This window comes from Aegilops tauschii, chromosome 7 (genome assembly GCF_002575655.3).
Source record: "Aegilops tauschii subsp. strangulata cultivar AL8/78 chromosome 7, Aet v6.0, whole genome shotgun sequence".
In the NCBI taxonomy this organism is placed as follows: domain Eukaryota; kingdom Viridiplantae; phylum Streptophyta; class Magnoliopsida; order Poales; family Poaceae; genus Aegilops; species Aegilops tauschii.
The window spans coordinates 21,655,890-21,679,350 of record NC_053041.3 but is presented as its reverse complement, the minus strand read 5'-3'; the positions used below and the strand labels follow the sequence as shown (position 1 = coordinate 21,679,350).

The 23,461-nt window shown below is 47.4% G+C and overlaps 1 pseudogene; it reads left to right on the top strand.

Annotated features, from left to right (window-relative positions):
- Positions 1 to 3,298: 3,298 nt before the first annotated feature.
- Positions 3,299 to 3,853, top strand: LOC109772114 (prefoldin subunit 2-like; annotated as a pseudogene).
- The last annotated feature ends 19,608 nt before the right edge of the window (positions 3,854 to 23,461 follow it).

Here is a 23,461-nt window from a genome sequence, read left to right as displayed (position 1 = left end):
ATTGACTCTAGTGCAAGTGGGAGACTGTTGGAAATATTCCCTAGAGGCAATAATAAAATGGTTATTATTATATTTCCTTGTTCATGATAATCGTCTATTGTTCATGCTATAATTGTATTAACCGGAAACCGTAATACATGTGTGAATACATAGATCGTAATATGTCCCTAGTAAGCCCCTAGTTGACTAGCTCGTTGATCAATAGATGGTTACGGTTTCCTAACCATGGACATTGGATGTCATTGATAACGGGATCGCATCATTAGGAGAATGATGTGATGGACAAGACCCAATCCTAAGCATAGCACAAGATCGTGTAGTTCGTATGCTAAAGCTTTTCTAATGTCAAGTATCTTTTCCTTAGACCATGAGATTGTGCAACTCCCGGATACTGTAGGAATGCTTTGGGTGTGCCAAACGTCACAACGTAACTGGGTGGCTATAAAGGTGCACTACGGGTATCTCCGAAAGTGTCTGTTGGGTTGGCACGAATCGAGACTGGGATTTGTCACTCCGTATGACGGAGAGGTATCTCTGGGCCCACTCGGTAATGCATCATCATAATGAGCTCAATGTGTCTAAGCAGTTAGTCACGGGATCATGCATTACGGAACGAGTAAAGTGACTTGCCGGTAACGAGATTGAATGAGGTATTGGGATACCGACGATCGAATCTCGGGCAAGTAACGTACCGATTGACAAAGGGAATTGTATACGAGATTGATTGAATCCTCGACATCGTGGTTCATCCGATGAGATCATCGTGGAACATGTGGGAGCCAACATGGGTATCCAGATCCCGTTGTTGGTTATTGGCCGGAGAGATGTCTCGGTCATGTCTGCATGATTCCCGAACCCGTAGGGTCTACACACTTAAGGTTCAGTGACGCTAGAGTTGTTATGGAAATTAGTATGCGGTTACCGAATGTTGTTCGGAGTCCCGGATGAGATCCCGGACGTCACGAGGAGTTCCGAAATGGTCCGGAGATAAAGATTTGTATATGGGAAGTCCTTATTCGGTCGCCGGAAGTGTTCGGGGGTTTATCGGTATTGTACCGGGACCACCGAAGGGGTTCCGGGGGTCCACCGGGAGGGTCCACCTGCCCCGGAGTGCCCTATGGGCTGAATATGGAGGGGAACCGGCCGCTAAGTGGGATGGGCGCCAAACCCCCCTAGGGCTAGGGGAAACCGTAAAGGGGGCGCCCCCTTGGCTTGGGGGGCAAGCCACCCTCCTTGCCCCCCCCCCCCTAGATCCATCTGGAGGGGGCCGGCCCCCCTCTCCCTTGCCCATATAAATAGAGGGGAGATGGGAGGGCTGCCGCACCCTTCCCTTGGCGCAGCCCTCTCCCTCCCCAACACCTCCTCCTCCGTAGTTGAGATTGGTGAAGCCCTGCCGGAGAACCGCAAGCTCCACCACCACGTCGTCGTGCTGCCGGAGATCTTCCTCAACTTCTCCTCTCCCCTTGCTGGATCAAGAAGGGGGAAACGTCCCCGGGCTGTACGTGTGTTGAACGCGGAGGCGCCACTGTTCGGCGCTTAGATCGGAATCAACCGCGATCTGAATCGCTGCGAGTACGACTCCTTCATCCGCGTTCTTGTGACGCTTCCGTTTCGCGATCTTCAAGGGTATGAAGATACACTCCCCTCTGTCTCTCGTTGCTAGTCTCTCCATAGATTGATCTTGGTGATGCGCAAAAAAAATTCTGCAAAGATCCCCAACACCGTCCCAGGTGCTTCGACCCGGTTTACCACTGCCGGGTTACTAGTTCCTGCTCCTGGCGTGTTAAAGAGATTTATTGCCTCGTAAACCGAGGGTAGATGAGTCTGATGCCTCCTCCCACGACTTCATTTGAAGCGTTCTGATCTAGCATGAGCCGGTAAGAATTCGACTAGATCCGCTGTGCCTGAGCATCCAAAGCAGCCCGCTCCTCAGCCATCCTAGCGTTTTCTGCGTTTAGCTCCTCCTTGGCCTGTGCTATCATCACACACTTTTGCAATCGCCGCATTATGCTGATCCTGATCCACCGGGTTAACCACTGCTGTTAACAAGGCTGTCAGCTTATCCAGCAAATCAGTTAAGATCTGAGCCGGCGGGCGCACAGGGCCTCTTGCCCCGACAGCCGTTGCCGCTGCTGACAAAGAAATCAGCTCTGCTACAGTCGACGAGTGCTGCACGGGCTGTGTACCGGCCATGAAGATTGCAACCCGGTTCGGTGGCTCGCAGGGGTCCGGAATACTGTCACCATCGAAACAGCCCCCAAGCCGGCCGTCTTGCAGTTGATACAATGACTCGGTCTCACCAGTGGATGACTTGCCATCAGAGTAAACGACAGTCTCACCACCAGATGCCGATCTATCCTCAGATTCCGCTCCATGAATAAACCCAACGAAGGCACAATTCATGGCGGGCCGAAACCGGGCGGGTCTCACACACTGAGCCGTCTCGATGATGTCGGTGCAGATGTCCGGCTCAGGGCCCGTTTCGCCGATCCTGCCGATGAAGACGTGAATTCCGCCGAAGAGGACCCGGTACCCGTACTCAATTGAGCCGGCCTCGGGGCCCCAGCCTGCGTCGTCGATGTAGAGCTTGCCGCTACGACTCTTGGTCATCCGGCCCACATCGTATTCCTTGATCCCTTCGAAGTTGCCCTCTAAGAACTTGAAACCATCGTGCGATAGCCCCACGGTGGGTGCCAACTGTCGTAGAATTGTCACGGCAGATGTCCTAGTGTGAGGACTTAGTCGTGTAGCCATCACAACGAGGTTAGCTTAAAGGGGTTAATCAGGACAAAGGACACGAGGAGTTTATACTGGTTCGCCCCTTGCGGTGAAGGTAAAAGCCTAATCCAGTTGGAGGTGGTATTGCTAGGGTTTCGATGAGCAGGGAGCGAATACGCTTAACCTGGCTCTCGATCTGTTGTTTTTTCTCCTAAGCCGCCGCTGGGTCGCCCCCCTTATATACACGGGTTGACGCCCTGCGGCCTACAGAGTCCCGGCCGGCTCATACAATGTATCCGGCTCGGTGACCTATTTTACATGCCTTACAATACAAGTCTATGTACATGGCCGTTTATATCTGTGGGCCTTAAGCCACCTTCGGGTTTGGGCCCTCTACTAAGCCTATCTATGAACCGCCATTGTTAATATGCTCTTGGGCTTCATTGAGATGAACCACCATAGGGATGACCCGGCCCCTCCTGGGCGGGTCATACCTGATAGTCATATCCCCAACACATGGTGTGGTCTATCAATTCTTGGACAGGTTATGTTAGTCACGCTCATGCAAAAGACTTGCCCCATGGTTCCCAGTGACAGGGATTCAACACTTCTAAAACCGCAGGAGGTGGCAGATCCATCACTCTTGTAGTTTTGAATGTAAAAATAATTTTATTTTCTCTCTGCGGGTTTCTTTATTTACTGTTAGCGCATCATCACAAGGAAAATAGCAAGCAGAGAAGGTGGTGACGGCAAAAGAACCCATAAATGAGCAATTAGTTGCAAATACTTGTGCGAACAGGCACACTGACATGAACTAGCTCTACACCAAGATCACAGAGCTGGAGATGGAAATCAGTGAGCACTCTCTTGTGATTGGCGCCATAGAGCCCTTGGACCGCACGAGGTGTTGCTAAAGAATGATTGGCGGTGTCTTAGTCAAGAGGACCATCAAGGAAGTATTACCGCCGTGCACCGGAACAAGGAGGGCCTTGAAGAGGTGGTGGCTCGCATGAAGGAGACTGTGGAGAAGAAGAAGAAAGAGATGACCGAGTTTGAGCTCAAGTACAAGATCAGGATCCGGAGGGTTGCTGTCGTCGGTTCTTTTCTGCCACCACTCAATGACAATTTCATCTAACTGCCATTCGGAGGTGTCCATGTGCGCGAGCCCAAGCTTCTCAATGATTGATCTCTAGAGTCTAAGCGTGTAGCGACACTTGACGAAGAGGTATATCCCCGTTTCTTGTTCCCTTTTACAAAGTGGGCAAGGGCCACAGTTTGGCCAACCACTCTTCTCCAAGAGATCGGCGGTCCAAATCCTATCTTGCAGAGCCAACCAAGCAAAGAAATTAACCTTTGGAGGTGCCCAAGCCTTCCAGACCATGCGGTCCATGGGGGACAGGGTCAGGCCGAGAAATTGAGCTTTGTAGGCGGTGCTCGCCGTGTATATCCCATCGTTCGCGTGCTTCCAAATGATATCGTCTTCGGTTTGCTCATCAAGGTGGAAGTAGGGAATGCAAGCTAGTCTTCTTGTTGAAGTCAGCTCAAGAGCCAGCCAGTGAACCTGCAAGTCAAGTCGATGTTAGGCTTATCCTGGCTGAAGCTCAATTATTTTGCAGCATGCTGCATTATTTCAAAACATTTGTGCCTGCATAGCATGCACATCCAACATTCATAGTTCATACTGTGCTCTATCACTTACAGGCCTCTGTGCTGGCAGTTCGTACACGGTGACACAGAGCAATGGCTTCAAGCCTGCAAGAGGGCATGTGCAACCTAGTACTCCTGCTTGGAGTATATAGCCATATAAGCTTTGGACCTAAAATAAGCTCAAGGGCTGCCCTTAAGCTTTATAGCTTGTGGACAACTGCCACGATGTAAGTATAAGGGCAGCCCATATAAGGACGACTTTTTGGCTTGTGGACAAGTTTTTTCATACACCCAATGTGGCTCTCTTTCTGCTCTGTTTTTACCAAGATATTCTCTAGGAGAAGATATAGAGATTCTGAAGGTTTGGAAGTGGCATGGATGGCAAGATTTTTATAATTTAAGCATATGCACATACAGTGTGCATGGGTTAGCATGGAATCTAATGGTTTTTAAAACGCCCACTGTTAATTAATACGTATGCATTCAGATAAGCCTGAGCAGTGCAGTAGATAAACTCGCTAGCAGCAAACTAAGCTATATGCTTACAGAGATCGAAAAGAAAATTAATTTGATAGAGCATCCATGAATCCAAAAGAGCAGCAATATTAGCAGGATAAATTATTTTCTATCTCTCCGTACACAAACTCTTTCGTGTACTGATGGATCAGCAGTGCTCCATCTCTTTTCGATCATTCCAGGTACCAAGCATCTGTGGTAAAAGTATGCTGGAAATTTCAGTTCGGTATGTGCTCAAACTTTTGTGAACCAAATTCAGTTAACATCGATGGATTGGAACTCAATGTCGATTTGCCATAACACAAACGCAATGTTTGCTTACTGGGAATTCATTGGTAGAACCATGGAGCTGATGCTACATCAGTTAATTGGTTAATTAAGAAGTGTGATGTGTACAAATTTATCATGAATGTGTATACTAACAGACAACAGAAAAATAAGCACGCCAACCAGTAGCTCTGAATTCCGTGGAGGGCGTCCCCATTCAGGCATTGCAACAGGGCGATGAAACCGGCACGGCAAAGATCGAGGGCGCCAGTCTACCGCACATCTGTTGATTCAAAGTATTCGCTAACTCCAACTGCTTGCCTGCTTGGCAGCGGCATGGTGCCAGTTCCCTGCAGCAGCTTGCGGCCAGCAGTGGAAGTAGGAACAAAGCACAACAAGTAATTTCCCTTGGCTGACGCATACCTGGCAGTCGAAGCCAGCAGCGCAAGATGGCAATTATTTGAGGGATGCTTAATTAAGGCCGAGCTCGTGGATACAGAAATTAGATCAGGGATTTAGTACTAATTCGGTTCAGACTTACTGAGTTGGAATTAATTCCCTGTTCAGATTTAGTAAATAAGTTCGAGCTCATGGATACGGGGAATATATCAAGGCTGGTAGGCTAGCTTACAACATTGTAGCCGCTGGGCAGGGCAGTCCAGTCATGCATATATTGATATATAGCAGGTGGCAGGGGGGCTTGGCCGGAGACGAAGCATTCTCCTGCCACTAACCCTCGCCCGCAGCGAGGTCAGTCTGCTTGCCCCTCCCTCCAGTCCAGCACACTCTGACATGCTGTTTTAGAGACTTTCATCGTCGGAAATGCTAATGGGCAAACCTCCCCCAAAGCCATTTTGGATGGCAAAAGAAATTCAAAATCGCTGGCAATTCTTTCCTATAAATGGGAATTTCAAATTCCGTGTATGGCATTTTCCTCAAAACACATGGCGATTTTTGTTATTTCATCATAACAAAGTAGGGTGTTCGCTGGCAATTCATCCCCAGCAAACGTTAGCCAAATAACCATGACCTTAATCGTTTGCCCAAACAAAAGAAATTTTCATAGAAAAGAAAAGGAAAGGAATTGTAAACCACCTGCTTATTTAAAAAAAATTATAAACAATGTTGCATTTAAGTAACAATGTTTAAATACACTAGTGTGCACATGTAACACATGTATCATAATCTATAGTAAAACATACATTTTAAATTTTATTATCTCTATCATAATCTATAATAAAAACATCTATTTTGAATATTATTTCTCTGTAGCGAGTTTGTTTTACTGAGCCATTTAAATGTGTCTCAAGCCCAACGGTGTGAGGGTGTGCCTAACACATGATCCACACACATGTCTTCACATAAAATGGAAAATATAGCGCTCCATCATGCCATGAGTGCATGAAATTAAAAAGCAATTAACCCAACAGAGCCCTGCATGTATGAAATACATTGTGTTGAATGAATCAATTAAGAATGTGATGCAATGACAAGAATCATACCCGCATGAGTTTTTCTAAACAACATGTACTTTGCATCCCCATTGAGAAACGTCATCATTCAATGCAGGATTTGCAATTTGGAGCGCAAGGTTTACATTGTTGACCATAGTTTTAAGCATATTCTTCCCAAAATATGTATTGAAAGGGAGTCCAAAATACAGATAATTTTTTTACTTTGGTCCAAGACGAGCAATATGAATAGCCCAAGGATATCCCAAGGCAATAAAATCTGCAACAATGCATAGATTTGGAAATACATTAATCATGAGGCCAAATAAACCATTCCTCGTAACAAAGAATTACAATTTTACCATATCGTATTCTGAGATATGGTACTCATTGCTCTCACGCCAATTATCGAACAACTGTGCACACCTAGCAACATCCATATTATCATGATGACTTGGGTCTCGTGCACAGTGGGACATCGACTAAAATAATAATAATAGAACATTACTAGTATGAGGCAAACTGTAATATATGATTATAGTAGCGTACACAGGAGTTTAGATCAATGTGTTGAACCGAAATGTCTCTAACAAGCTAGATGTCATGGCACACTAGTATTCGAACAAACATATTAAAACAATCAACATCCATGTATTCATCAGTCTTTAATATATTCCTTATTTCTCTCAAATTTAAACTAACCAATTGTGATATCAGTAAACACCTATATCAACATATTAGTTTAAATTTGAGACAAACAAAAAACATATTAAAAATGATGAATATATGGATGTTAATTGCTTTAATATGGTTGTATTAGAAGCAACTGCATGGTCAACCCACGTAGCTCACTCGGGACGTGCTCTAGCGCACGATCCCTCCTCTGGCGCACGATCGCCTTGTACAAACTGCGCACTCTCATACGCCTGTAACTCATATATACGAGTCCAATACAGCAGCAGGACCGCAAGGTGCCTAGCTCATTCTTCCCTCTCTCGCTCACATGGTATCAGACGCCGGTTCCATCCCCTGTCTGTAACCTCCAGCTTCCGCTGCCCCGTCTCCGAGCCCGCACCCATGGCGGCTCCTTCTCCGCCGCCACCACCTCCCCCACCTCCTCCACGTCCCACCTTCCCTGGCCATGGCTCCTCTCCCATGACACCGGCGCGCCCCCAGCAGCCTCTGCTCACGCCGTCCGCGCTCGCTCGCGACGCCCCCCTCCTCCTGACTGATCCCGCCACTTCCTCCTCGGCGGCATCGCCCTTCTCCCCCCTCGCCGGCATCTACATCAACCAGCATGTGCCCATCACGCTCACCCTCAACCCCCCCAACTTCTCTCAGTGGCGAACTCTCTTCGAGGTCATGTTCCAGAAGTACGCGATCACCGACCACATCACCGGCGCGGCTCGTCCCGGCGACGCCGCCTGGGTACAGGACGACGCCCACATCCTCTCCTGGCTGTACACGCGCGTGAGCCCGGAGATCTTCCGCCTCGTTCACCAGCACGGCGCCACGGCCGCGGAGATATGGGGCGCGGTCCTCTCGCTGTTCATGGAGAACACCGAGCACCAAGTCGTCCTCCTCACCACGGAGTTCCGCCGCATCGAGCAGGGTGGCGTGTCCGTCATCGACTACTTCGGGCGCCTCAAAGAGTGCGCCGACCGGCTCGCTGACCTCGGCGAGATAGTGTCGGACCGCGACCAAGTTCTCAACATGTTTCGCGGCCTTCACCCCCGTCTCCGGTACGCCATCCCCATCCTCACGATGCAGACGCCATTCCCTACCTTCCTCCGCTGCCGCGCCTTTCTGCTTCTTGAAGAGAGCCGCCTGACCCCCGACTTCACCCACGAGACGGCGCTTCACGCCGCTCGCGCTCCTCCTCCACCGAGCTCCAACAGCGGCAACAACAACCGCCGCAACGGCTCCGGCAGGGGTGGCGGCCGCAATCGCGGCAAAGGGAAGGCGCTGGACAACTCCGGTGGCTCGCCGCACGGCGGGGCGTCCTCCATCCGCGGCCCCGCGCCGCCTGCACCGGTCAGCACCACGCCCTGGACCGGCATGGTGCACGCCTAGCCGATGTCGTGGCGTCCTCATGCACCAGGCTCTGGTGTCCTTGGGTCGCGGCCAGGTGGGCCCGCGCCGTTCGCCGGTGTCGCCACACACTATGGCGCGCCCTACCCCGTCGCTGCTGGCGCCCCTCCGCCGCAGTGGCACCCTGGCGCCGTCCCCGTCCCCGTCCACCCGCCATACAGCGCGCCGATCGGGCCCGGCGCGGCCGCGCCCAGCCCGGCGTGGGATCAGTCCGCTCTGGTGCATGCCCTCAACAACCTGCACGTCCAGCAGCAGCAGCCGCCCGCGCCATCCGCCGAATGGTACCTGGACTCGGGCGCGTCCACACACATGGCCTCCTCCTCTGGTATGCTCTCCTCATCTCGCCCTTACACCTCCTCTGGCATTTTAGTTGGTGATGGAACCTCGCTTGCAGTTACGCACACCGGCCAAGCCACACTTCCCACCACCACAGCTCCCTTAGCTCTCAATGACGTTCTAGTTTCCCCTCGCCTAATCAAAAACCTCATATCTGTCAAGAAACTTGCTCATGAAAACCCTGTTAACGTCGAGTTTGACGATTTTGGTTGTTCTGTCAAGGATCGAAGGACGAGGCGGGTGATCCTCCGATGTAACGACTCCGGCGACGAGCTCTACCCCGTGTCCCAGCCCACCCAGCACCATGCTCTCACCGCGGTCACCACTGACGTCTGGCACCAGCGGCTTGGTCATCCGGGGCACGACTCCCTCGCCCATCTGCTTCGCTCCTCGGTCATCACAGCTCATGGCGCTCCGTCGTCTTCCTGTAAAGCGTGTCAATTAGGAAAACACACTCGTTTCCCGTTTAGCAGCTCCGATCATGTGTCGTACTTTCCCTTTCAACTAGTGCATTGCGATGTATGGACTTCTCCTGTAATCAGTATGTCAGGCTACCAGTATTACCTTGTGCTTCTCGATGATTATAGCCACTTCGCCTGGACCTTTCCCCTACGACACAAATCTGACGTTCTGCTCACCATCAAACACTTTCACACGTTTGTACGCTGCCATTTCCACCTAAACATCCTAACTATGCAAACAGATAATGGGCGCGAGTTTGACAACAACGCATCCCGCGCATTCTTCTCCTCCGAAGGCATTCAGCTCCCCCTGTCGTGCTCATACACCTCGCCCCAGAATGGCCGAGCGGAAGGTATCCTACGTACACTCAACGACATCACTCGCTCCCTCCTTGTCCATGCGTCTATGCCGTACACCTTCTGGGTCGAGGCCCTCAACACAGCAACCTTTCTCCTAAACCGTCGCCCCTGCCGCGCACGGCATAACCACACGTCCTTCTACCTACTCTACGGCATGCTTCCCGCGTACTCCGCCGTTCGGGTGTTCGGCTGTCTCTGCTACCCAAACCTTACCGCCACCAGCGCTCACAAACTCGCACCACGCTCTCATCCATGTGTGTTCCTTGGTTACTATCCGGAGCATAAAGGCTACCGCTGCTTAAACCGTAGCACTGGTCGTGTCATCGTCTCCCGGCACGTGGTGTTCGACGAAACCCACTTCCCCTTCTTAGACGACGGTGTGCCATGCACGCCCCCGTCCTCTGCCGTCGACGACGACCATCCATCACCGCACCCATTCCCTGCCTACATCCCGCGCCAGCCCCGTTCCACTCGGCCGCATCCTCCCAACGCCGCGTCCACCCTCGACGCCGCACGCCCTGCCCCCACTCCTATAGACGACCCGCCAAACCCTAGCCCGTCTACCCCCACACGTCAAACACCTACGCCTCCCATCACCACACCTCCACCCTCCTCCCCGCGCCAATCCCTCGCTGATCCACCTGTAGCTCCGGCCAGTCGCTCCACCCGCAGCGTCGTCCCCACGCATCCCATGGTTACTCGTGGCAAACTCGGCAAATTCCACCCTAACCCCAAATACGCCGATGCAAACCTCGCCACAACCACCACCAACACAGACATCTCACCACTGCCTAAGAGTGTGCACGCTGCGATGCGGGATCCACACTGGCTTGATGCTATGCAGGAGGAGTACAGGGCGTTGATGGCGAACCAGACGTGGTCTCTCGTGCCCCGACCGCCGGGCACCAACATCGTCTCCGGCAAATGGCTCTTCCGCCACAAGTTCAAGGCCGACGGCTCGCTGGAACGGTACAAAGCACACTGGGTGGTGCGCGGCTTTTCGCAGCGCCCCGGCGTCGACTTCGATGAGACCTTCTCGCCGGTGGTCAAGTCCGCCACCATCCGCGTCGTGCTCGCCCTCGCCGCCGCAGGGGATTGGCCCGTCCATCAAATGGACGTGAACAACGCATTCCTTCAAGGCTACCTCACCGAACGCGTCTACTGCCAGCAACCTGCTGGCTTCGTCGACGCGAGCTGGCCTGATCATGTCTGCCTGCTTGACCGGTCGCTCTACGGCCTGCGGCAGGCGCCCCGCGCTTGGTTCGACCGATTCGCCGCGTTCCTCCGGACGATCGGGTTCGTGGCAGCTCGGGCGGATCCCTCACTGTTCGTGCTACATCACGGTGATCAGGTGGCGTATCTTCTTCTGTACATGGACGACATTGTTCTCACGGCCTCGACGTCCGCACTGCTACAACGCCTTCAGCGCCAGCTCTTCGCCGAGTTCTCCATGAAAGATCTCGGTCCTCTCCAGTTCTTCCTCGGCGTCCAGGTCACCCGCGACCACACGGGCTTCTTCCTCTCCCAGAGCAAGTATGCCGCCGAGCTGCTCGACCGCGCCAACATGACGGCATGCAAGCCCGTGAGCACGCCCGTGGACACGCACAACAAGCTCTCTGGCGATGCCGGACCACCGGTGGACGACCCCTCCGACTACCGCAGCATAGTGGGGGCGTTGCAGTACCTGACCATGACCAGGCCCGACCTGGCGTACGCGGTACAGCAGGCGTGCCTCTCCATGCACGACCCGCGCGCCCAGCACCTGGCACTGGTTAAGCGCATCCCGCGCTACGTCCGTGGCTCCTCCACGCATGGGCTGCATATCAGCCGCTCATCCGCTCTCGACCTGGTCGCCTACTCCGACGCCGACCGGGCCGGGTGCCCGGACACGCGGCGCTCGACGTCGGGCTACGCTATCTTCCTCGGCGACTCCCTCGTCTCTTGGTCGTCGAAACGCCAACACACCGTCTCACGGTCCAGCGCAGAGTCGGAGTACCGCGCCGTCGCCAATGCTGTCGCAGAATGCTGCTGGCTTCGTCAACTCCTCGGTGAACTCCACGCCCCACTGCACAAAGCCACCGTGGTCTACTGCGACAACATCTCCTCGGTCTACATGGCGGCTAACCCGGTTCACCACCGACGCACAAAACACATCGAGCTCGACATACATTTTGTGCGCGAGAAGGTTGCCCTCGGCGAGCTGCGTGTTCTTCATGTCCCCACGACGTAGCAATTTGCGGACGTCATGACGAAAGGGCTGCCAACACCGGCATTCCAAGAGTTTCGATCCAGCTTGTGCATCCGCCCTCCGGACGCTTCAGCTGCGGCGGGGTGTTAGAAGCAACTGCATGGTCAACCCACGTAGCTCACTCGGGACGTGCTCTAGCGCACGATCCCTCCTCTGGCGCACGATCGCCTTGTACAAACCGCGCACTCTCATGCGCCTGTAACTCATATATACGAGTCCAATACAGCAGCAGGACCGCAAGGTGCCTAGCTCATTCTTCCCTCTCTCGCTCACGGGTTGTGCGGAAATTAGTGTGTCACGACATCCAGCTTGTAAGAGATATTCCAGTTCACTACATGGATCTGAACTTCCGTGTAAGTTACTATAATCAAATATTACATTTTGCGTCATATTACTAATGTTTTCTTATTATTATTTTAATTGATGTCCCACTATGCATGAGACCAAGTGATCATGACAATATGGACATTTCTAGGTTTTCACAGTTGTTTGATACTTGGCTTGATAGCAGTGAGTACCATATCTCAGAATGTGATATTCTAAGATTTTAATTCTTCATTACTAAGAGTGATTTATTTGGTTTTATTGATGTATTTCTAAATATGCATCGTTGCAGATTTTATTTCTTTGGGATATTCTTGGGTTATTTCTATTGTTTGTCTTGGATCAAAATAAAAAAAATCCGTAATTTGGACCCACTTTCAATACCTACTATAGAAAAAATATATACTTAAAACTATGGTCAACGATGTAAACATTGTGCTCCAAGTTGCAAACCTTGCATTAAAGAACAACGTCTCTAACTAGGGGTGCAAAGTTATGTTGTTCCGATAAACAGATACGAGCATGAACTTGTCAATGCATCATAACGGATTCATTCAACGCACAATGTAACATTTCATAAATGTAGTGCTTTGTCGGATTTTGGTTTTAATTTCATGCACTCAGGCACGATGGAGCTCTACATTTTTCAGTAACTAGGGTGAGTATTTACACCATGCTCATTTCTATACATGTTGCACATAATTTTTTTTATAACAATGTTGTATAATACATATGTCGAATGGTTTTTAACCAAAGAGGCGATTTTTGGTATATATTTTAAAGTATGAAGGGAATGAAGTTCTAAATAATATACCGACCATGGAACAAAGCATTATAGACCGCATCAACAGATGGACCTTCAAGAGAAAATTATCATCAATGAATAAATAGTAGATAATGTTGCTTAGTTGTTGTTTCTTAATATTTTATAAGTAATTATAATCAATTTATGTGATCATTAATTCTATGTATAGACATGTGTCTTATCATGTGTTACACGCGAGCTCACATCGTTGGGCATGAGACACATTTAGATGGCTCGGTAAAAAACTCACTACAGAAGAATAAGATTCAAAATTGTTATTTTTATTATAAATTATGATACGTGTGTTGTGCACGCATACTAGTGGTAAAAAGAGAAAGAAAAGAAATAGTAAACCACCTGTTTAATTGATTTTAGAAACAACGCTGCATCGTATTAACTAACATTGTTTACATACATACAAATACACCCGGAGGTCGAATAATGACCCTCTGGATGAGAAACTGAAAAGCAAGATAAACTACGAGGTTTTATATTTGATGTTAGGGTCGGCTCTAGGTTTTCGAGGGCCCTAGTTCGAAGTCGGTGACTTGGCCCCTTAAAGTCGTGTACTACTGTACTACTACTAGTGCATTGTGAAACCATCAGGACAAGAGAACTTACAGTAGCCTGATGGCAAGGGTTGCAATGGCGCACCTTGCGGCCAGGGTTAGACTCCGATCGGGAGCGGATTTCTGACGCCTGACAGCATTATTTGATCTTCAACTGCTGGCAAAGGAATTACAGGGCTTCTGGGTCGCCCCGCCCGCCTAGACCCAGAACCGGCCCTCTTTGATGTCGTTCCTGCAACTCGGAACTCCACTCCGAAATCACTAATTAAGGAGCACTTGTTGCAAAGAACACTCCACCTTCTCAGGTCATGACAAGTGTCGCACATGCAGCGCGCCATTTGTCGCAACCTGAGAGTTTTCTCTTTTTTCGTAGATCTGTTTATTTAAAACGTTTTATCTCTTAAACCGTGCGTCCAAATCTCGAACCGTTTTCACCGTTGGATTCCTCGCGTCGAGATCTTCAAAACTAGATAGGTTTTGACGAACTTTTTTTCACGAAGAAAACCGGACCGGGAGCACAGGTTTTTTCCCTTTCTAAAAGAGGCACGCCCGTGCCTCTCACGAAATCACAACCGTGCGTCTCGTGGAAGCAAATCCGTGACTCTCGTGGAAGAAAAAAAACAGAAAGCGCGTTTTTTTCGTTTCCGAGAGGCACGGCCGTGACTCTCGTGGAAGCAAAACCGTGACTCTCATGAAAGAAAAAAAACAGAAAACGTGTATTTTTTTCCCTTTCCGAGAGGCACGGCCGTGACTCTCGCGAAAGAAAAAAAACAAAAAACGCTTTTTGTTTTTCCCTTTCTGAGAGGCACGGCCGTGACTCTCGCAAAAGCACAACCGTGCCTCTCGCGGAAGCATAACCGTGACTCGCGAAAAGAAAAAAAACAGAAAACGAGTTTTTTTCCGTTTCCGAAAGGCACGGCCGTGACTCTCGCTAAAGCACAACCGTGTCTCTCGCGGAAGAAAAACCGTGACTCTCGCGAAAGAAAAAAACACGTTTTTTCACGTAATTTTTTTTCAAAAAAATTGTTTTTGATAAAAAAGCTAAGGAACACCGGGGGAAAACCAAAACGTCGAAAAAAACCGTTTAAAAAGTCGAAAACGCATGCGAAAAAATAAAAAAATAATCCGGAGGGAGCGTCTAGAGAGCGACATGTGGCGAATGGCTGAGAGCGCGCCAAGTGGTGCTGATCGCTGCGAGGCTCCCGAAGGAGCGCTCGTTAACTAGTTGCTCTCGCTCCACTCGGGCGCGGCTATACCTCGCTCAACGAGACTTGGATGCTAGCCTCGCCTATGGGAACGCCACAGCCTCATGTTTTTCTTTTTTTTCACTTTTTTTATTTTTGTTTTATCTGGTTTTTTTACTTTTTATATAATTTCAAATATTTTAATACATACATTACCAAATACACTCTACATAAAAGTTTGAAAAATATTAATATAGCATTTGAGAAATGTTAAATGTGTATAGAAAAATGCATCTTATGCATACAAAAATGTATACAAAAAATAAACAATGTGTATGAAAAAAGGGTGATCATGTATTTACAAAAAAATTAGGCAGGCATTTAAAAAAATGTTGATAGTGTAAAAATAAAAATAATATATTCCAAAAGTTTTAAACGCGTATTAAAAAATGTCATGATATACACCGAAATATGCAATGTGTATGCAAGAAGTAGTCATCAAACAAAAGTTTTCAATAAAATTTTAATCATCTATTTAAAAAATGTTAAACGTGTAAAAAATGTTCCTGATGTATACATAAAATGTAGCGTTATTAAAAAAGTATCATATAAACATGATTTTTGAAACAAAATGATGATCATGCATAAACAATTGTTAATCCTATATTACAGTAATTTTAAACATGTATTACAAAAATATTCATGATATATACCAAAAGTTCACAATGTGTATGTAAAAGGTAGTCATCAAACACAATTGTTTTTTAAAATGTGAATTATCTATTTCAAAAATGTTAAAGTTATACAAAAAATGTTCCTGATGTATATAGAAAATATAATGCTTGACTTGTTACAAATAGTTTGTGACACAATCAAGGAGTTCACTATGACGAGCTTGTCTCGTCATAGTAATACTTAAAGTTGGTTCGGGATAAACTAGTAATTGTTAAATATTTCAGTTATGTGATATAATAGATGGATGTCAAAAATGATTCCCACACTGGTAGAAAAAAGCCCTTTAGTCCCGGTTCGCAATAGCCTTTAGTCCCGGCTGTGCAACCGGGACTAAATATGCGCGACTAAAGACGCCCCCCCTTTAGTCGCGCCTCGTACGGACCGCGACTAAAGGCTTTAGTCCCGGTTCTTGTGGCTGACCGGGACTAAAGGCCCGTCCACATGGGCGCCCGTGGTCCGTCGGGGCGGAGGACCTTTAGTCCCGGTTCTCGTGGCCAACCGGGACTAAAGGGCTCCTCCGCAGGTTTAGGGTTTTAGCCCCCCTAAACCTGGTTTCTTTTTAGTTTGGAGTGTTTTATTTCTTTTATATTATATTTTGTGTTTTATTTTAATTTTGATAAAGTTTCAGTACACATATTTTACGCTACTATATACATGCATATGAAATTTCAAACAAGAAGAATTCAAGAGGAATATATAATATATATTCAATCTCGGGTGACCATATACAACTTCGAACAAGTTTCCATACACAATTAGGATGGATGACCATATACAACTTCGTACAAGTTTCAATCTCGGGTATGCATATAAATTTCTTCGTCCTCGGTATAGTGTTCTCCTTTAGGATTGATGACTTCCCTCATGAAAAATCCTGCTAATTCTTCTTGAATTGGTCGGAAGCGAGCTTCTGGACTAAGCCTCCTCCGCAAGTTATCCGTCGCGTTCCGCACGCTATCTGATGCCTTCCGCTCAGTGGTGTGTCTCCGGATGTTCTCACAAACATAGTATCCACATAGATTGGTCTCCGGTGGCTGCTTATCCACATTAACTAACCTTCTGAAATCTAGCTCATGTTTGAATTCACCGACAATTTCTTCTGAGAACCGTCTCCAAACCCTACAGGGCAAAGAAAATTAAATGAATAAGGGAGTTATTAGTTACTTGATATTAGGAAATGAACGAAAGAGACCGATCGATATAGAGCTCAAATGATTGAAAATAATTACTTTTGCAGCATTTTTCTCATGTCGGCCCAACGCTTTGGATCCGAATCCATAGAGTCCATGATTAGAACTCTGGAGGTGTGAAGTTCAATATTTAGCAGAATCCAGTGGAACCCGCGGACACGTTACATGCACAGTCATGCATAACTCATCGATTAGACATACCATGCATGGAGTAAACAAAAGAGAATGGGCACAAGAGCGAAACACTCACCCAAAATGGTAAGGAAATAGAATATGACTTTTGAGTTGATGCTTTCTAAGAAACTTGTACAGGTCTTTCTCCACGTCTTCGGGGTGATGTTGTAACACATGTCCATTAACGATATGTGGGTCAATGAACCCAACATCATGGATGTTTCTTATTTTGCATTCCCAAATCTTCAATCTGCATAATAGCGTACGCAACAATATAGTTAGGACAATATATATATATATATATATATATAGTGCAGGCAATGAAGAATGAGATGAGGTAGAAATAAATCACTTACAGAACGTAGCAACTCAGCATAGATTTGTCGAGGTCGCGCAGATTGAACAGCTGGAACAATTCACTCATATGAACTTCTACAGAGTACCGTTTGGTGTGATGCTCATCTGTAACATCCGCATAAACATATTCTTTGTCGGCCCATGTTATGAATTGCTTGTACCAACGTAGCAGATTTCGCATTTGTGGTGGTAGACTCTTTTCCCGCGCAGGCTCGACGAGAGGCCCATTCCGCACATATTGTAATGCTATCTCACATAATGGCGCATCCTCAAGGCCTAAGAAGGCACGAAGAGTCAAGCCCATCTCGGACGCTTGTTTCATGGCACCCGCTACAGTCAATCCAAGTGCTGCCGCAGCTGCTATGATCTCGGGGTCCTCTTCCGGACCGGCTTTCACTATGAGCGGGGGGATCGATTGTTTCTTCTGCATCCCGAGCTAGTCAACTTGTTTCCCGCTTTTTTTACTTTCTTCTTTCTCCTCCTTCAATATTTTTGCTTGCCTACGAAGTTCATGTCCATAGTCGTCAGGCATATTCAGCTCGGCTTGGGATGGTGTCGTCAAAAAATCCTTAGCCCACTTCTTTTGCTTCTCAGTGAATACTTGCTTGGGCTCAGGCTCTTTTTTCGCCTTCATATCCGCCTTCCATTTCTCATAATCAGCAGACGCGGCCAATTTGGTTTCAGCTTCACTAAGTTCCCCAGGCCTTGGGAGGAGAGGCTTCAGTGATGGCTCCGGTACCCTTGTGGTCTTAGGTACATAAGGGTCCGGGTTAATAGTCCAGGAGCGGGTTTCCTTGCTGTCCGCCTGCTTCTGCTTCTTCGCCGGAGGTGGATTGGGGGGCGTCGTACCCGCCGGAGGAGGATTGGGGGCGTCGTACCCGCCGGAGGTTGTGGATCGGGGGACGGCGTCGAATGGCGTGAAGGAGGTGTAGGTGAACCACCACGACCACCACCACCGCCACCACCGCCACCACCACCACCACCATCGGAGGGGGGTGGACTTGCTAGCCTTGGCGCCTCGCCTGGAAACACTATGTACTTCTTTTTCCATAGAATGAACTGGCGCTTGACATCTCCAAGTCTTCTCTCCCCTTCGGGTGTAGGTTTGTCAATCTCCAGGTCCTCAAACCCTTGGACTATGTCTTCCACCGTGACACGAGCATAGCCATATGCAATGGGGTTGTTGTGGTGGAGTGCTCCAGGTGTACAGGGTAAAGCACTGCCGCTAGCTACCTTCGTGGAAACGTTCCCCACGGGATAATGCAGATCACATTCTTTCATCTCCTTTACATCATCCACGGGGTAGTGAGGCTCCGGTGCACGAATCTCGATCATCGGTGCACTAGCACCAGGCGGGGCATCCGTGGAAGCCACGCTGCTTCTCCGCTGCTGGCTTCCGCGATCCGCTTCATGATCTTCATGCGGCCCTGCAGCCGATTTTTCTTTCACTAGTTCATGCATGGTCTGCTTCAAATCATGGAGTTCCGATGCAAACTTCGTCATAAGATCTGCATCCCGGTCCGTCTTTCTCTTACGGCTTCTGTAACAGTACGGGTCATTGTCCTGGGAAAACCCTACTTTCCACGGAACTTTGCCTTTGCCTCGTACACGTCCTCCGTGTTCATCATTCCCGAGGGCTGTTGTCAGTGCGTCTTTCTCTCTGTTGAACTTGATCAAGCCCTCTTGAGCTTGGGTCATTGCGTCAATAAGGGCTTGGGTGGGAGCAAACTGTCTCTGCCGGTGAACACACACCCCTGTCTCCGGGTCTAGCGATCCCCCATGCCCGTACCACCAGCTTTTGGCCCTTGGGTCCCATCCCTCTGTACCTAGAGGGATTCCTCGCACCCTCAGGTCCTCCTCCATCTTCTGCCACCTAGGCTCCGAAAGGCGGTATCCTCCTGGCCCCATAATATGATGGAACTTTTTCTTACTCGCATTATCCTTATTTTTTTGATATTTCCTTGAAATGCTCCGATTGCTTTTGCCTCACAAATTCTGGCCAATCATCTTTCAGTTTCTCATGTTGTCCATTGAAATCCGGAGTCTTTCCCTTGTTGACATAGTCACGGGTTAAATTTTTCTTGAAGTTCCGGAATGCTTCGCCCATCTTCTGAAGAGCGAACTCTTTAACTAGCCTCCTCCTCTGACGTCCACCGGGAACCTTGTTACCGAATTCATCGACTTTGTTGTATTCCGGAGGTAGAATGAAATGTTCCATAAGCTTTCTCCAGCAATCCTTTTTCGTTCTCTTGTCGACAAAACTGAAACCAAGACGTGCCTTCTTTGGCTCCTTCCATTCCTGGACGGTGATCGGGACGTTGTCTCTAACAACGACTCCGCATTGGTTGATAAACTTTGAGGTGTGCTGTAGGGGCTTGCCGGTTTCACTGACAAACTCAATGGCATATGTTTCTCCTGTTTTCATCGCCTTGGATTTGCCACGCTTTGTCGTACTCGATCCGGAGGGCTAAAAAAAGAAAGAGAGTCGCGCGCGTTAATACATATGTATTCACATTTCAGTAAGTTATGTATCACGAGAGGCTCTCAATGTATATATATACCTCGCCGGAGGTGGTTGCTACTTGCAATTCGAGATCGTCGGTTGTTGACGGTTGACCTCCGTCGACAATGTCCGTTCCTTCACCTTCTTGATCATCGACAATCTCTGTTCCACCGTCAAGGTTCAGATAAGAAGAGACTACATCCTCTTGTTGCTCATATTCTGAGCCCGGCACATAAGGAATCTCGTTGTTGATGATGCCCATTAAATAACGTTCAGCCTCCGGATCCCTAAGCGGCTCGGTTCTATCGTCCGCCATATGTCACTCCTGCATGTAGTAAAAATTCTTTAAGTATAAAGGAATTAAAAAATAAGATTAAGGGGACATAGAGGAGGAGGAATTAAAAAATAAGATTCTTTAAGTAAAAATTCTTTTTTTCTTCTTCTTCCTTTCTTCTTCCTCTTTCTTCTTTCTTTCTTCTTCTTCCTTTCTTCTTCCTCTTTCTTATTCTTCCTTTCGTCTTCTTCCTTTTTCCTTTCTTCTTCTTTCTTTCTTCTTCTTCCTTTCTTCTTCTTCCTTTCTTCTTTCTTTCTTCTTCTTCCTTCTTCTTTTTTCTTTCTTTCTTCTTCTTCCTTTCTTCTTCCTTTCTTCTTCTTTTTTTCTTCTTCCTTTTTCTTTCTTCTTTCTTTTGGTTTTCATTTTTTTCTTCTTCCTTTTTCTTTCTTGTTTTTTCTTCTTCCTTTTTCTTTCTTCTTTCTTTCTTCTTTCTTTTTTTCTTCTTCCTTTTTCTTCTTTCTTTTTTTCTTCTTCCTTTCTTTTTCTTCTTCCTTTTTCTTTCTTGTTTTTTCTTCTTCCTTTTCTTTCTTCTTTCTTTCTTCTTTCTTTTTTTCTTCTTCCTTTTTTCTTCTTCCTTTTTCTTCTTTCTTTCTTCTTTCTTTTTTTCTTCTTCCTTTTTTTTTCTTCTTTCTTTTTTTCTTCTTCCTTTGTTTTTCTTCTTCCTTTGTTTTTCTTCTTCCTTTTTTGTCTTCCTCCTTTGTTTTTCTTCTTTCTTTTTTTCTTCTTCCTTTGTTTTTCTTCCTCCTTTTTTTTGTTTTTTTGTTTTCTTTTGTTTTTTTCTTCTTCCTTTGTTTTTCTTCTGTTTTTTTGTTTTCTTTTGTTTTTTTCTTCTGTTTGTTTTTCTTGTGTTTTCCTTTTTTTTCTTCTTCCTTTGTTTTTCTTCTGTTGTTTTCTTCCTTTTTCTTTTTTTTCTTCCTTTTTCCTTTTTTTCCTTTTTCTTGTTTTTCTTCTGTTTTTCTTTTGTTTTCTTCTTCCTTCTTTCTTCTTCTTCCTTTTTCCTTTTTCTTTCTTCTTCTTCTTCCTTTTTCTTCTTCCTTCTTCTTCTTCTGCCGGCGCGCGGAGGACGGCAGGCAGGGCCAGCGGGCGGCGGGCGGCAGGGCGTCGGGCTGCGGGCGGCGGGCCGGCAAGGGCACAGGGCACGGGCGGTGGGCAAGGGCAGGGCACGGGCGGAGGCGGCGCTCACTGGGGACGGGGACGGCGGCGCGCAGGGCTTCGGCGTCGGCGTCGGCGTCGGGGCAGGGCTTCGGCGTCGGCGTCGGGGCAGGGCTTCGGCGTCGATCGGCGTCGCGGCAGCGCTTCGGCGTCGAGAGAGAGGAGAATGGGAAGTGGCGAAACTGCTAAGTGCAGTATTTATAGACGCACCTTTAGTCGCGGTTGGGGAGGCGGACCGCGACTAAAGGTACCCTTTAGTCGCGGCTGGCCACACCAACCGTGACTAAAGGGTACCCTTTAGTCGCGGTCCGCCTCCCCAACCGGGACTAAAGGGTTTTCGCGCCGCTTTCCCTCCCGCGCAGAAAGACCCTTTAGTCGCGGTCCGCCTCCCCAACCGGGACTAAAGGGTCTGTGCTGGAACTGGCGCGGTGCGGTGGGATGTTTAGTCCCACCTCGCTAGCCGAGAGGCTTCGACAGTGGTTTATAAGCGCGGCTGCGCTCACCACTTCGAGCTCCTCTCAAATGCAGGCTTACGGGCCTATTCTGTCACTGTGTGCCTGTGGGCCTACTGGGCCTTCTACAGGCCTGAATCCTGGCCCATTAATGGGTTTCTAGTCGTATTCAGGCCGTGGTGGCCCAGTAGGTGGCATATTTTTTATTTTTTGCCTGTTTTTTGTTTTATTTATTTTGTTTTGTTTTTCTTCTTTTTTTTCTTCCTTTTTTCCTTTTCCCTTTTTTCTTCTGTTTTTTCTTCTGTTTTTTTCTTCTGTTTGTTTTTTTCTTCTGTTTTTTTCTTATGTTTTTCTTCTGTTTGTTTTTTTCTTCTGTTTTTTTCTTTTGTTTTTTTCTTCCTTTTTCCTTCTTTCTTTTTTGCTTTATTTATTTTGTTTTATTTTTCTTCTTTTTTTTCTTCCTTTTTTCCTTTTTCCTTTTTTCTTCTGTTTTTTCTTCTGTTTTATTCTTCTGTTTGTTTTTTTCTTCTGTTTTTTTCTTATGTTTTTCTTCTAATTGTTTTTTTCTTCTGTTTTTTTCTTCCTTTTTCCTTCTTTCTTCTTCTTCCTTTTTCCTTTTAAAATCAGAAAAATAAAACTAATTCATTTTAAAATCTTAAAAATACAATTATATATCAAAAAATTCAGAAAAATAAAACTAATTCATTTTAAAATCCCTTGAAGGTTTGACAAAAGGTTTGATACATCATTCAGTTCATCGACCAAATACAAAGTTTGGTACAATAAATTATTACACATCAATTCTTCCCTTGTGTCCCTGCTTGCTTACGATTGTGCCGTATCCATGGAGCATCCTCATCATTTAACTTAATGCTTGGGTCAGTGTTCACTTTGAAGGGCGGAATTTCACCAAACATATTATAATCTTCTGACATGTCTGTCTTGTCCTCCACTCCCACGATGTTTCTTTTCCCTGAAAGAACAATGTGGCGCTTTGGATCATCGCATGATGTACTGATCGTTTTCCTATCTTTCCGTTTCCTCAGTTTGCTACTCATGTCCTTCAAATAAAAAACCTGAGCGACATCTTTGGCAAGGATGAATGGTTCGTCAAGGTAACCAAGATTGTTGAAATCCACCATTGTCATTCCGTATTGCTCGTCCACCTTTACCCCACCTCCTGTTAGCTTGAACCATTTGCACCGGAACAAAGGGACCTTAAAGGAGGGTCCATAGTCAAGTTCCCATATCTCCTCTATGTAACCATAATATGTGACTTTTTGCCCATTCTCGGTTGCTGCATCAAAGCGGACACCACTGTTTTGGTTGGTGCTCTTTTTATCTTGGGCGATGGTGTAAAATGTATTCCCATTTATCTCGTACCCTTGGAAAGTCGTTATAGTCGAAGATGGTTTCTTGGCCAACATGTACAGCTGATCTCCAACATCATTGTCATTCATTAAATGTTTTCGCAACCAACTGCCGAAAGTCTCCATGTGGGCCTTTCTAATCCAGGATTCAGGCTTCCCCGGGTTGTCCGAGCGTAAAATATTCTTGTGTTGCTCGAAGTACGGAGCCACCAAGCTA